The sequence below is a fragment of the Bison bison genome, unplaced genomic scaffold (assembly GCF_000754665.1).
Source record: "Bison bison bison isolate TAMUID 2011002044 unplaced genomic scaffold, Bison_UMD1.0 scf7180017864037, whole genome shotgun sequence".
Lineage (NCBI taxonomy): Eukaryota > Metazoa > Chordata > Mammalia > Artiodactyla > Bovidae > Bison > Bison bison.
Window position 1 is genome coordinate 4,796,627 of NW_011494609.1, and position 11,932 is coordinate 4,808,558.

At 43.8% G+C, this 11,932-nt stretch overlaps 1 protein-coding gene across 3 annotated transcripts in view; it reads right to left on the reverse strand.

The window, feature by feature from the left end:
* The window catches only part of FBXO25 (F-box protein 25), a 27,699-nt gene extending 21,544 nt beyond the window's left edge, over positions 1-6,155 (reverse strand). For all 3 annotated transcript variants that reach the window (XM_010834851.1, XM_010834850.1, XM_010834849.1), the window contains exon 1: positions 6,032-6,155. The gene's annotated coding sequence lies outside the window, so the exon portion shown is untranslated. The remainder of the gene's footprint in view (positions 1-6,031) is intronic.
* Positions 6,156-11,932: the final 5,777 nt, after the last annotated feature.

Genomic DNA, 11,932 nt, shown 5'->3' on the forward strand with positions numbered 1-11,932 from the left:
TTTCTCAAACTCATGTCCACTGAGTCACTGATGCCATCCAACCATCTCATCCTCTGTTGTCCCCTTCTCTTCCTGCCTTCAGTCTTTCCCAGCATCAGGGTCTTTTCAAATGACTCAGTTCTTCTCATCAGGTAGCTAAAGCATTGGAGCTTCTGCTTCAGCAGCAGTCCTTCCAATGAATATTCAGGACTGATTTCCTTTACAATTGGCTTTGCAGCCCAAGGGACTCTCAAGTCTTCTCCTACATCACAGTTCAAAAGCATCAATTCTTCAGCACTTAGCTTTCTTTATGGTCCAACTCCTATATCCATACATGACTAATGGAAAAATCATAGCTTTGACTATATGGACCTTTGTCAGCAAAGTAATGTCTCTGCTTTGTAACATGCTCTCTAGGTTGGCCACAGCTTTTCTTTCAAGGAACAGGCATCTTTTAATGTCATGGCTGCAGTCACCATCTGCAGTGATTTTGGAGCCCCCAAAAATAAAGTCTGTCACTGTTTCCATTGTTTCCCCATCTATTTGCCATGAAGTGATGGGACCAGATGCCATGTTCTTAGTTTTCTGAATGTTTAGCTTTAAGTCAGCTTTTTCATTCTCCTCTTTCACTTTCATCAAGAGGCTCTTTAGTTCCTCTTCACTTTCTGCCATAAGGGTGGTGTCATCTGCACATCTGAGATTCTTAATATTTCTACCAGCAATCTTGATTCCAGCTTGTGCTTCATCCAGCCCAGCGTTTCACATGATGTACTTTGCATATAAGTTAAATAGGCAGGGTGACAAAATACAGACTTGTCATACTGCTTTCCCAACTTGGAACCAGTCTGTTGTTCCATGTCCGATTCTAACTGCTGCTTCTTGAACTCCACACAGATTTCTCAGAAGGCAGGTCAGGTGGTCTGGTATTCCCATCTCTTGAAGAATTTTCCACAGTTTGGTATGATCCAAACAGTCAAGGCTTTGGCGTAGTCAATAAAGCAGAAGTAGACGTTTTTCTGGAATTCTCTTGCTTTTTCTATGATCTAATGGATGTTGGCAACTTGATTTCTGGTTCCTCTGCCTTTTCTAAATTCAGCTTGAACATCTATAAGTTCTCAGTTCCTGGACTGCTGAAGCCTGGCTTGGAGAATTTGACCATTACTTTGCTAGCATGTGAGATGAGTGCAATTGTGTGGTAGTTTGAACATTCTTTGGCATTGCCTTTCTTTGGGATTGGAATGAAAACTGACCTTTTCCACTCCTGTGGCCGCTGCTGAGTTTTCCAAATTTGCTGGCATATTGAGTGCAGCACTTTCACGGCACTTTTATATATAGTGCTATATGTCACTAACGTCTCAGTAAAACTGGGAGGGGAGATGTTATGTAGAAAAATGCCCCTTGAAGAATTCTTTTTAACAGGAACAAACTGTAACAATTAAAATATCTAAAAGAGGCTTTGTTAAATATATGTTATTACACCAGGGATATAAGTGACTGTAAATAATAATTGTGTGAATATTTATTATCATAAAAAGATATTCATAGTATATTAAGTAGAAGAAGTTTTAGGAAAATATATGCAATACTTCTGTGTATTTCTACATCTGAGCACAAGTTTATACATGTGTGCACAGAAAAAAGTCTAAAAGCAGATAAAGCAAAATGTAAACAGTGAATACCTCTGTATGTTTCAATTTCAAGTGATTTCACGTTTGAATTTCAAGTACATTACTTTTTCTTTGAGATATTTTTATTTTTAATATTTATTTTCTTAGGTGAACATGTATTAACCATGTGACAATTTTTATAGAACACAATTTGCTGATGTGAAAGACAGAAATGGTGACATTGTTAACCTATATTATTTGATTCCTAATGTAGGTGAAGAATTATCCCCAGTATTTGTTTCTTTTTTTCTTTTATGATTTGTAAGCTCACAGGTTTAATAAATTTATTATTTTAGTTTTTTCCTTTCTTGTAGAATTTAGAAGTTTTTGTATAGTTAAATTAATAAACTTGGTTTCTCATTTAAATATATATATGTATGTATAATGCACTCTTGTACTGAGTGAGTGAAGAGAGAATGATTAAAAGAAATTCTGTGCACAAAGCAAACCATCTGGGAAATGCGTGAAGAAAAATGAGGACATGAGCTTAGCCTTGGAGCATGGTTAGACCTTAAGTGAATGGAGAGGAAAGAAAAAACACCAATCACAGAAATGATGGGTGAGAAAAATATGAAGACAGGAATACATGTGACATGATTGAGAATAAACAGAACAGGCCGGCTGAAATAGAGAAATTTACAGCAAGGCTGGCAGGTATGTTGAAAAAGAGACTAGGAGAATGTTGCCTATCAGAGATATTGGACTTTATTCTCTAAGTAATTCAAAGTTTCGAGCAATCCAGCAATGTGAGCAACACTATTTTGAGAATCATTTGCCAGGGTCTGAAGGATAAATTGAAGGGGAGAACAGAGGCAGAAAGAACAACTACTTAAGCCGTAGAAACCTCTTGTCGACACGTCAGCTAACAAAATCATTTAAGACTTTATGACACGCATTGTACTTGCCTCTGTGAACACCATGCCCACTCACCACTTAATGCATTTATATTCAGGCCTCACAAGCAATCCCTATAACATTTACACCAAGTTTCTACTGTAAAGTTAAGAGTCATCTTGGGGTTTCCAGTAAGATAATTGATTGCTTTACAACTACCAAAACTCGACAGATAATCACGGTGACTTCAACAACTCTGTGAGAAACAAATTTATTTGGCCTTAATTTTTCAGCTGCTAGGGAGTGAAATGCAGCTAAATGGGCCATGGAAATAATAATAGTACATTTCCAAAGGTTTTATTTTCAACACAGAGTAAAAGATTTGTTTCAAAACAAATGTGTATATTCCATCCTATAAATGTGAATAATCTTTATACTTATGCTTTATACTTGCATATAACCTTTTTTTAAAAATTGATGTATAGTTGATTTACAATGTTGTGTTAGCTAAGTAATTCAGTCATATACATATTTTTCACATCCTTTTCCATCATAGGTTATTACAATATGTAACCTTATATAATACTCAAATGTAATCTTTATGCTTTAGTTCATAAACTAAAGCAGAGATTCTGGAACCACAGTGATCACAAACAGTAAACTGCCCTCCCCCCAAAAAAGAGCCATCACAGAAAAGAAAAATAAGAAAACACATGACTTGCAATGTGAAAGACTTGGCTCTCAAATTTTCAAAACTGTTCCCAGTGTGAGACATCTAACAAATCTGCATACTGAAAAACAGTATTACTAAAGTTTTGGAATGATGACAACCATCATCTTGTATGGAAATGTATCTATCTGTTCTACTAAAAGATCTGAACTGCTAGCATTTTACAAATTTACTTAAAATCACTATTTTTTTTTAAATTTCCAAATACAAAAATAAAAACTAGAAACTACTCCTGAAAATTATTAAATGTGTAAGAGTAACGACTCAAAGTGTGGCTACTCTTGTGAAGTAGCTGGTACAATCTGCAATATTATGCACATTTTACCAACTAATGTCAGAGAGCATATGGGGCTATCTATTGTAAACCTTTCCTTGATGTCTATTCTATACAGCAGGACATGGAGGTGAAGCACTGCAACAGAACAGGACTTCGTGAACTTCATTTACCAGCTCAAATTCCTGCACAAGCGAATCAGAAGTAACCAAAAAATGTCTTTCCTTCAAAAAGTTAACTTTCTGTTAACTAATGATAACAGAAGCAAACATTTACTAGATCTCAGTATGGGGTAGGCATTACTCTAGACAATCTACCTCTACTATCTTTTAGTCCTTACACTACCCTACAAGGCAGGAAATGTTACAATCCCCTTTTAAGAGTTTAAATCTGTATTTTACAGATGAAGGAACTGAGGCCCCAAGGTTGGTGGAGCTGGGATTTACAGCCATGGAATCTCAATCTACGATCCATCTCTAGCACAACACTGTTATGACGGCAATTCCTGGATACCACCATCCATCTCTATCACAACACTTTTATAACAGCAATTCCAGGACACCGTATAAAAACAGATGTCATAAAACTGCAGGGTTTTTTTCCCTTATTTTTTTTGGCTCATATGTCATACATCAGATATGATCTAAAGTAATGCCATAAACTTATAGCAGAAAGGCAAAGAAGAACTAAAGAGCCTCTTGATGAAAGTGAAAGAGGAGAGTGAAAAAGTTGGCTTAAAACTCAACATTCAGAAAACTAAGATCATGGCATCCAGTCCCATCACTTCATGGCAAATAGACGGCGAAACAGTGGAAACAGTGGCTGATCTTATTTGGGGGGGGCTCCAAAATCACTGCAGATGGTGACTGCAGCCATGAAATTAAAAGACGTTTGCTCCTTGGAAGAAAAGTTATGACCAACCTAAACAGCTTATTAAAAAGCAGAGACATTACTTTGCCAACAAAGGTCTGTCTAGTCAAAGCTATGGTTTTTCCAGTAGTCATGTATGGATGTGAGAGTTGGACTATAAGAAAGCTGAGCGCAGAAGAATTGGTGCTTTTTAACTGTGGTGTTGGAAAAGACTCTTGAGAGTCCCTTGGACTGCAAGGAGATCCAGCCAGTCCATTCTAAAGGAAATCAGTCCTGAATATTCATTGGAAGGACTGATGCTGAAGCTCAAAGTCCAATACTTTGGCCACCTGATGCAAAGAACTGACTCATTAGAAAAGACCCTGATGCTGAGAAAGACTGAAGGCGGGAGAAGGGAACGACTGAGGATGAGGTGGTTGGATGGCATCAGTGACTCAGTGGACATGAGTTTAAGTAAACTTCGGGAGTTGGTGATGGACAGGGAGGCCTGGTATGCTGCAGTCCATGGGGTCGCAAAGAGTCGGATACCACTGAGCAACTGAACTGAAAGTAATGGTTGATCTAAATATAAAACACAAGACAAGGAAAACATATGAAAGGAAACAGAGCTAATAAGTTTAAAAAGGCTATATATACCTTGCTTTTTTAAAGTCAGATGGAAAGTAAATGGAGTAACAGTACTTATCTCAATCACTAAACTGATTTTCAAAACAATAAAAACTATAACTGTAGAGCAAGAGCTATTGCTATATATACTAGGAACAAGCACAAGTTACAACGAAAATAAAAGGCAGTTTCGTATTTAGACAAAAAGCTGGCAAAGGAGTTTCTTCTCCAGTATTTATCTTTCATCATCAATTTTGAGAAAATAATTTCCATTGTTCTGAGATAAGAATGACTGATTCTTCATTTGATAAGCATTTGACTTTTTCTGTTGCTTTCTTTTCCTTACAAGACTTCCAAACAATGTTGACAGATAAAACATGAATATGGCTTCTAAGTGTGGAAGAATCTTATCCAGAGAGATCAAGCAGGGGTAAATCGAGGGCTGGAAATCAGAAATGGGGTTTACCATACGAAGGCCTGAAAGATAATCACAGATGCCATAAGGAAACGGAAAACAGTCCCGAAAGAGGGGAAGTGGAATAGGAAAGAAAAGAGAACGCGAGTTATTTGAGATTAGGGCTGGAGGGAAGGGTTTGCGAGAGGCAGGAAAGGAAGGTTTCTCAGGACTCCTTTCAGATGAGTCTTAGCAGGCCAGGGCTGGGAGAATGGGCAAAGCGGAGCTTACCGCGAAGAGAAGGATGCAAAATGCAGAGGCGTCAGCTCAAGAAAAACAAGGAAGGCAACCGCAGAGGGGCCGGAGCCGAGTGAGGGGAGACGACTGACGCCGGGAGGACGGCTCTGGCCTGGGGAGGGCGGAGCCGGAGGGCGGACTCACAAGACGCCAGGCCGAGGGACGGGGATCCCGGAGACGGCGGGCGGGGGGCGGGGGGCACGGGGGCCAACCTGGCGGGGGCGGGAGGCGGTTAAGGACCGGGCGGGGTCGTGAAGGAAGCTGGACGGCGTGTCGCGGAAGGTGGGCGCGGGGTTGAGGCCGGAAGGCTGCCTCGGTCCCCACCTGACGCGCGAACGCCTACAGTCCCCACCTGGCGCGCGCAGCATCGCACTCCTTACCTAGCGCGCCGACGATCCCGGCCCCACCTGGCGCTCAGAAGCCCACAGCCCGCACCTGACGGCGGAGCGTCAGGCTTTATTGCCGGAAGTTGCCCACCGCCTACCCGGGAGCGCCACGGGAAAGCCCCGCCCCCGGCCGCGCTGATTGGCCGGCGCGGCTCCTCGAGGCCGTGTTGCTACCCTGATCTAGGAGTCGGCAATCCGCGCGTGCGCAGTGGGCGTCGCCTGCCCTAACCTACTGTGCTGCTGACTGCCAGTTCGCAGTGGGTGCGGCCCGGGCCGGAGGGTCCCAGCGCTGCGGAGTCCTAGGTAAACTGAAGAATGTGGGTACCTGGGTCCTGACTGCCGTGTGGACTGCAGATCTGATCACCCCCGTCTGCTCAACTTTCCAACCCAACCGCTGCCCGGAAACCATATGAAATTCCTGGTTGTAGCTTCACTTTAAGCCCAATTACCCTGTGTACCTAGTTACTTTGTATATTGAGCTTAATATTAATATATTAAGATCGCACAGAATATTCACTGAAAGTACTGATACGAAGAGCTGATTCATTGGAGAAGACCTGATGCTGGGAAAGATTGAGGGCAGGAGGAGAAGGGGGCGACAGAGAAGGAGATGGTTGGATGGCATCGACTACTCAATGGACATGAGTTTGAACAAGCTCCTGGAGATAGTGGAGTAAGGGAAGCCTGGCATGCTGCAGTCTATGGAGTTGCAAAGAGTCGGACAAGACTTAGCGACTGAGCAAGGACAACTACTGAGCTTAAGGCCCAAGTCCTTTGTATTTATAAACGGTTTAGAGTACTGCTCATTTTTTGGAGGTGGAAGTGTCAGCCTGTGGGGTTTTCCCAGTAAGGAGACAAGAATGTGGGGTACTGGGGCAGGGGAGGAGCGGAGTCCTGGTTGTGACCAGTCTCCCCCATCTGTGGAGAGGACCGGAGGCAGGAGGCTGGGGATTGACTGAGGCCAGAACCTCTCTCTGCTTTGCTTTCTCCACAAGTAAAATGGAGCCGGTAGAGGCACTCACCTCTGGGATCTTGATAAGAATTGAGTTAACATGCTCAAAACATTCAGGACAGGGCCTAGTGTACAGTCAGCAGTATGGTACATGCTCCTCATGGCCATGTTTTCATTTATCTTTGCTAAATACTGAGTGTGGACTCTGCTGGGGCATGTGTATGCAGATAAACATATCTGCGAGTGGAGTTAGAGAGAGCCTTGCTGCTCAAAAATAATGTGTGTATCCTCTGACTGGGAACCAGGACCCTGCTTCAAAGATACTCTATTGTTTCTTCTGACAGTACCTCTCCTGTCTCCGCATCCACTCCCTTCCCTAATTAACAGCTGCTTGAACCTGCCTGTTGGAACTCGGAGAAGGTCATGGAGGCTGAATGCAGCCCATTTCCAAGGATTCTGTGCCCAGGAGCTTCATGGGGTCCTGCTTGGTATCAAGGCATGTACAATAATGCTCATAGTGGTTTATTGGTTGGAACAACCTATATACCTGTCTGCAAGGAAGTGGACTAACAGGTGGGAATATTCAAGCAGTCAACCACTACCCAGTGGAAGAGAATGAGCCTCTGATACATGCGACAATGTGGATGCTTATTAGGGATAGTATGTTAGTGAAGGAATGCAGACACGGAAGTGTATGCCATGTGATTCCATGTGATTCATGTGAAATTCTAGAACAGACAGAGCTAACGTGGTGATAGAATGACACCTGTGGTGGCTTTGTGGTGCCAGAGGAGGGCAGGGCAACTTTCTGGGGTGGTTTGGAATGAGAATATGAATGTGTTAAATATCACAGAACATGTCACTGGAAGTATGTTAAACCTCAATAAACCAATACATATTTTTCATTGGCAGAAACATTTCTATCTGACTTTTCCTGATCGAATTTTATGCAACATGTTGAATTTAAAAAATCAAACAACCAGCAAATATGTTGAGTGCTTACCCCACACCCAGAATCACATTAAGAGTTGTGGGAAGTGCAGAGACACATAGAAACAACTAGGAGTTTGTGCTCTACAATCCAGGCAGGAAATATATGTAACAACAATTGAGGCAGGGAATACATGTTAGAGAGCAATCAAAAATTTAAATAAAAATTCAAAAGAACCCAAGGAAGGGCCAAAACAGTCGCACAAATGACTAGTAAACTTTGATGAGGGGGTCATAGATGCAGAGAAATCACTTTAGTGTGAGCAGTCAAAGAAGATACTAAAATACACTTTGGCAGGTGAGGAGGGAAAGCATAGTCTCCTAACTTAGTAGGGAATCTGACAGGGCACATGTTTTTGGCAACATCCCGTACAGCCATGCTCCCTTTCCTCAAATGTAAAGCCCAGATAGGAGGTACTCCAATCTAGAAACAAAAAATGCTAGGTCTCTAAGTCTCTCCCAGTCCTGGATCTTGAAATTCCATCCACAAGTTCAAGGGAGCATCTGTCCACACAATCCTGTTCCTCAAGGCTCACACCAACCTTTTCCTTATATGGTGATGACAAGGACAGTTCTGATCATGACAATGGTGACATGAGTGGCTGACCTTTACCTACTGCTCACTGCACAGCAGGCTTTGTGCCAGATGCTCTGCTTGCCTTATGTCCAAGATTACCCTAGAAGGTCAGTCCTATGTGTCTTGAAGATGAAGCCCCGTGGCTTCCAGAAAGCTCAGCGACCTTGTTGGAACCCCACAAGTAGGCTGATTCCAGGGTATGGCTTGGTTAGGCTGACACCGTCATTGTGTGTCCATCCTCCCCGGGAGGCACCCCACTGGGCAGGGGCTCCTTCCCCTAGCCCTCCAGTGCTTATAGTCTTTACCAGTCCCTAGAAAATCACAGAGGCTTCCCAGATAGCTCAGTGGTGAAGAATCCTCCTGGCCAATGCAGGGGACTGGGGTTTGATCCCTAGGTCGAGAAGATCCCCAGGAGTAGGAAATGGCAACCTACTCCAGTATTCTTGCCTGGAGAATCCTATGGGCAGAGGAGCCTGGCGGGCTACAGTCCATGGGGTCACAAAGAATTGAACAAGTTTAGCAGCTACCCAACAAAAGACAACCCAAGTTTCTTGTAAATTCTTTCAGTCTCCTAAATCCCAGCCCTGCCCTGCCTCGAGCTTTGCATGAAGACTGTAAGCTCTCTGAAGGCAGGGACTAGGGCCTGATACTTTACAGAGCCCTGAAAGCCTAGTTCTCTGTAGAGAAGGCAGAGAGAGGCTAGCTACCCATCTAGCAGACACCACTGGATCTCACAACACGAGGACCAGGAACAAGTCCGCCTTCAGAGTCACCTCATATATGGTACTGAGAGCTGGCTTGGCATCTGCATGGTTGGGGCTTCTCTGGTGGCTCAGATGGTAAAGACTCTGCCTGCCAATGCAAGAGACCCGGTTTGATCGCTGGGTCAGGAAGATCCTCTGGAGAAGGGAATGGCAATCCATTCTGGTATTTGTGCCTCGAGAGTTCCATGGACAGAGGAGCCTGGCGGGCTACAGTCTGTAGGGTTGCAAAGAGTCAGACACGGCTGAGTGATTAACACTTTCACTTTCTGCATGGTTAGTTCCATGCTAGCATGTACTTCTTTTATTTCTATGCTGCTTTATTTGAGATCCAAGCCATAGATTAAACTTCCATAGATTGTTAGAACCAAGAGAGAACTGTGCATGGAGCCTAATCTTGTAGTTAAGGCCACACTTTCATGACTCAGCTGGTCCACCAGAGCAGCAGAGCTGGGCCCAACCTCCCACTGCAAACATGGCAGATGGGTTTCTGTGTCTGCTGTCCTCTGAGCCTGGAATTCTTGATTCTTCGCCCTACATCCATCAAATGGGAGACCACCATGGGTTGGGTGCAGTTGGTAAGGTGTCTGCAGCCTTTTATCAACCAACCAACAGGGATGTGTGCAAGGGCAAAGTTTGTTTCTATGCACACCAGAACTCACGCTCACAGGGACATGTAAGCAGGGGAAGTACTTCCTGGCCCCGTGACGGCTCACCCATTGGTTGGTAAAGGTTGGTAGCGGTTGGTAAGGTGTTAGCAGCCTTAGCATTGCTAAGCTGCCCTCTGATTGCCCCAGACTTCACCAATGGTCACCCTGGTCTCCTGTCCTCTGCTGAGTAGGGGGACAACTGACCATATCCTCCTGGGAGGAGCACAGAGGCACAGCCTCCAGGAGATGAGCAAAGTCTACTAAGGGGATCCTTCTTTGTGAAGAAATGCATGAACGGAGCCTCTCCTGTCCAGTCGTGAGAATTTTCTGAGTTTCTGATCAAGTCACTAATTGTACAAATGAAGGCAACTGTACAGATGCCCAGTCACCCGGGCTACGGTAAAAACCTGTAAATGAAAACAGCAACATTGCCTGCTAAACAGTTGGGTTTTTCCAAGCAATTTTGCCAGCAGAAGTTTACTGCTTTTTGATAGAATTGAAAATAAACAGAAACAATAGAAAGGCAGTATTTTACATGCATCTGGGTTTTAGTAAATCTTTACAGTAATGTGCCACATAATTTTGGAAAATTAATTCTAGTTTGAGGATGAGCAATAAAATGGTTAATGAGCTGCATTAATCATTCTTCCAATATCTGGGGAAAAATGAAGTTAAAGCAAATCCAAATAATTTAGAAAAGCAAGGGGAAATGAATGGGTGAAAATGTCGACAGAAAGGAGCCTCATCTTTTGGAGACAAGTATCTAATGCACACATGGAAATATACAACCAGAACACAGAAATTTAGCTTCTCTGTTCACATGGAAATCTCATCGTCCTCGGAAGTACTGGGAATGGCAGGATGAGAAAAGGGTGAATTTGTGTCATCAAGGAGTCTGGATCGGCTGGATGAAGGCGACCGCAGCCAGCGGAGGGGATGTGTGCAAGGGCAAAGTTTGTTTCTGTGCACACCAGAACGCACGCTCACAGGGACATGTAAGCAGGGGAAGTACTTCCTGGCCCTGTGACGGCTCACCTTTCCTCCACGTGCTGACCCACAGAGCATCATTCCAGGTGTCTTCACCCAACCCAAGGTCAGGGGAAGTGAAGGACGGCAAAAATACAAAAATTTTGCTCAGTCTTTCAACAAACACTTTTTTCTTTTACTCCAGCCTGAAACCTGGGGCAATGTAAGTGACCTAAGCCTCTGGCAGGTATAGTGTCACTGAAAGGACTACGTAGAGTGCAGTGCGTACTGCCTACAGCGTCTCTGCTCAAGTCATTCTTCCTAGAGAACTTCTCTGATCTGTCTGAGTGGAAAGAAGCAAGGAGAAGCAAATGCCGATGCTAGGAACATGCTTAGGCAGGGAGCCTGACTCCAGATGCCTGGTTTATAGATATCCTGCCGAAACCTTGAGACACAGCCAAACTGGGACGGAACTTCCACTTGTCCTATGTCCTGGGTCGCAGTAAGAGTGGGTCCCCAGTGTAGCCTCTCAGTTGGGACTCAGGGAGGTTTTGTGCACAGTCAGTGTCTCATCATCATGATCCATGAGTCTGACACGTAGGCAGCTGTTGATGGAAATTTCAGGGATTAGTTGGCTGCTCTGCTTAAGTGACTCAATCAAGTTGCCCCAGTAGTATAGCAAAACCTGGAGACAGTAGCCTAGCTCCTGTCTGTTGGCCCTCCTGACTCAGGTTGGCGAGTTGCTGTTGCCCTCCTGACTCAGGTTGGCGAGTTGCAGTAAAATAAATCAAACACCTTCCCTTCCTTCTGCTTCTCATTCCAGCTCCAGAACTCCTACTTCTTTTCAAGGCAACGTAGATGTTCTAACCCATGCAAAGTCATGTAAAAGGGAGTCGATAAAAGAAAGTCACGGAGATTAATGTTTCAAGATACTGTCCTTACCAGCCAGGAGAATACGTGCGGTGGTAGGAAATATTTGCCCAGCATTCTGTTTGCCAG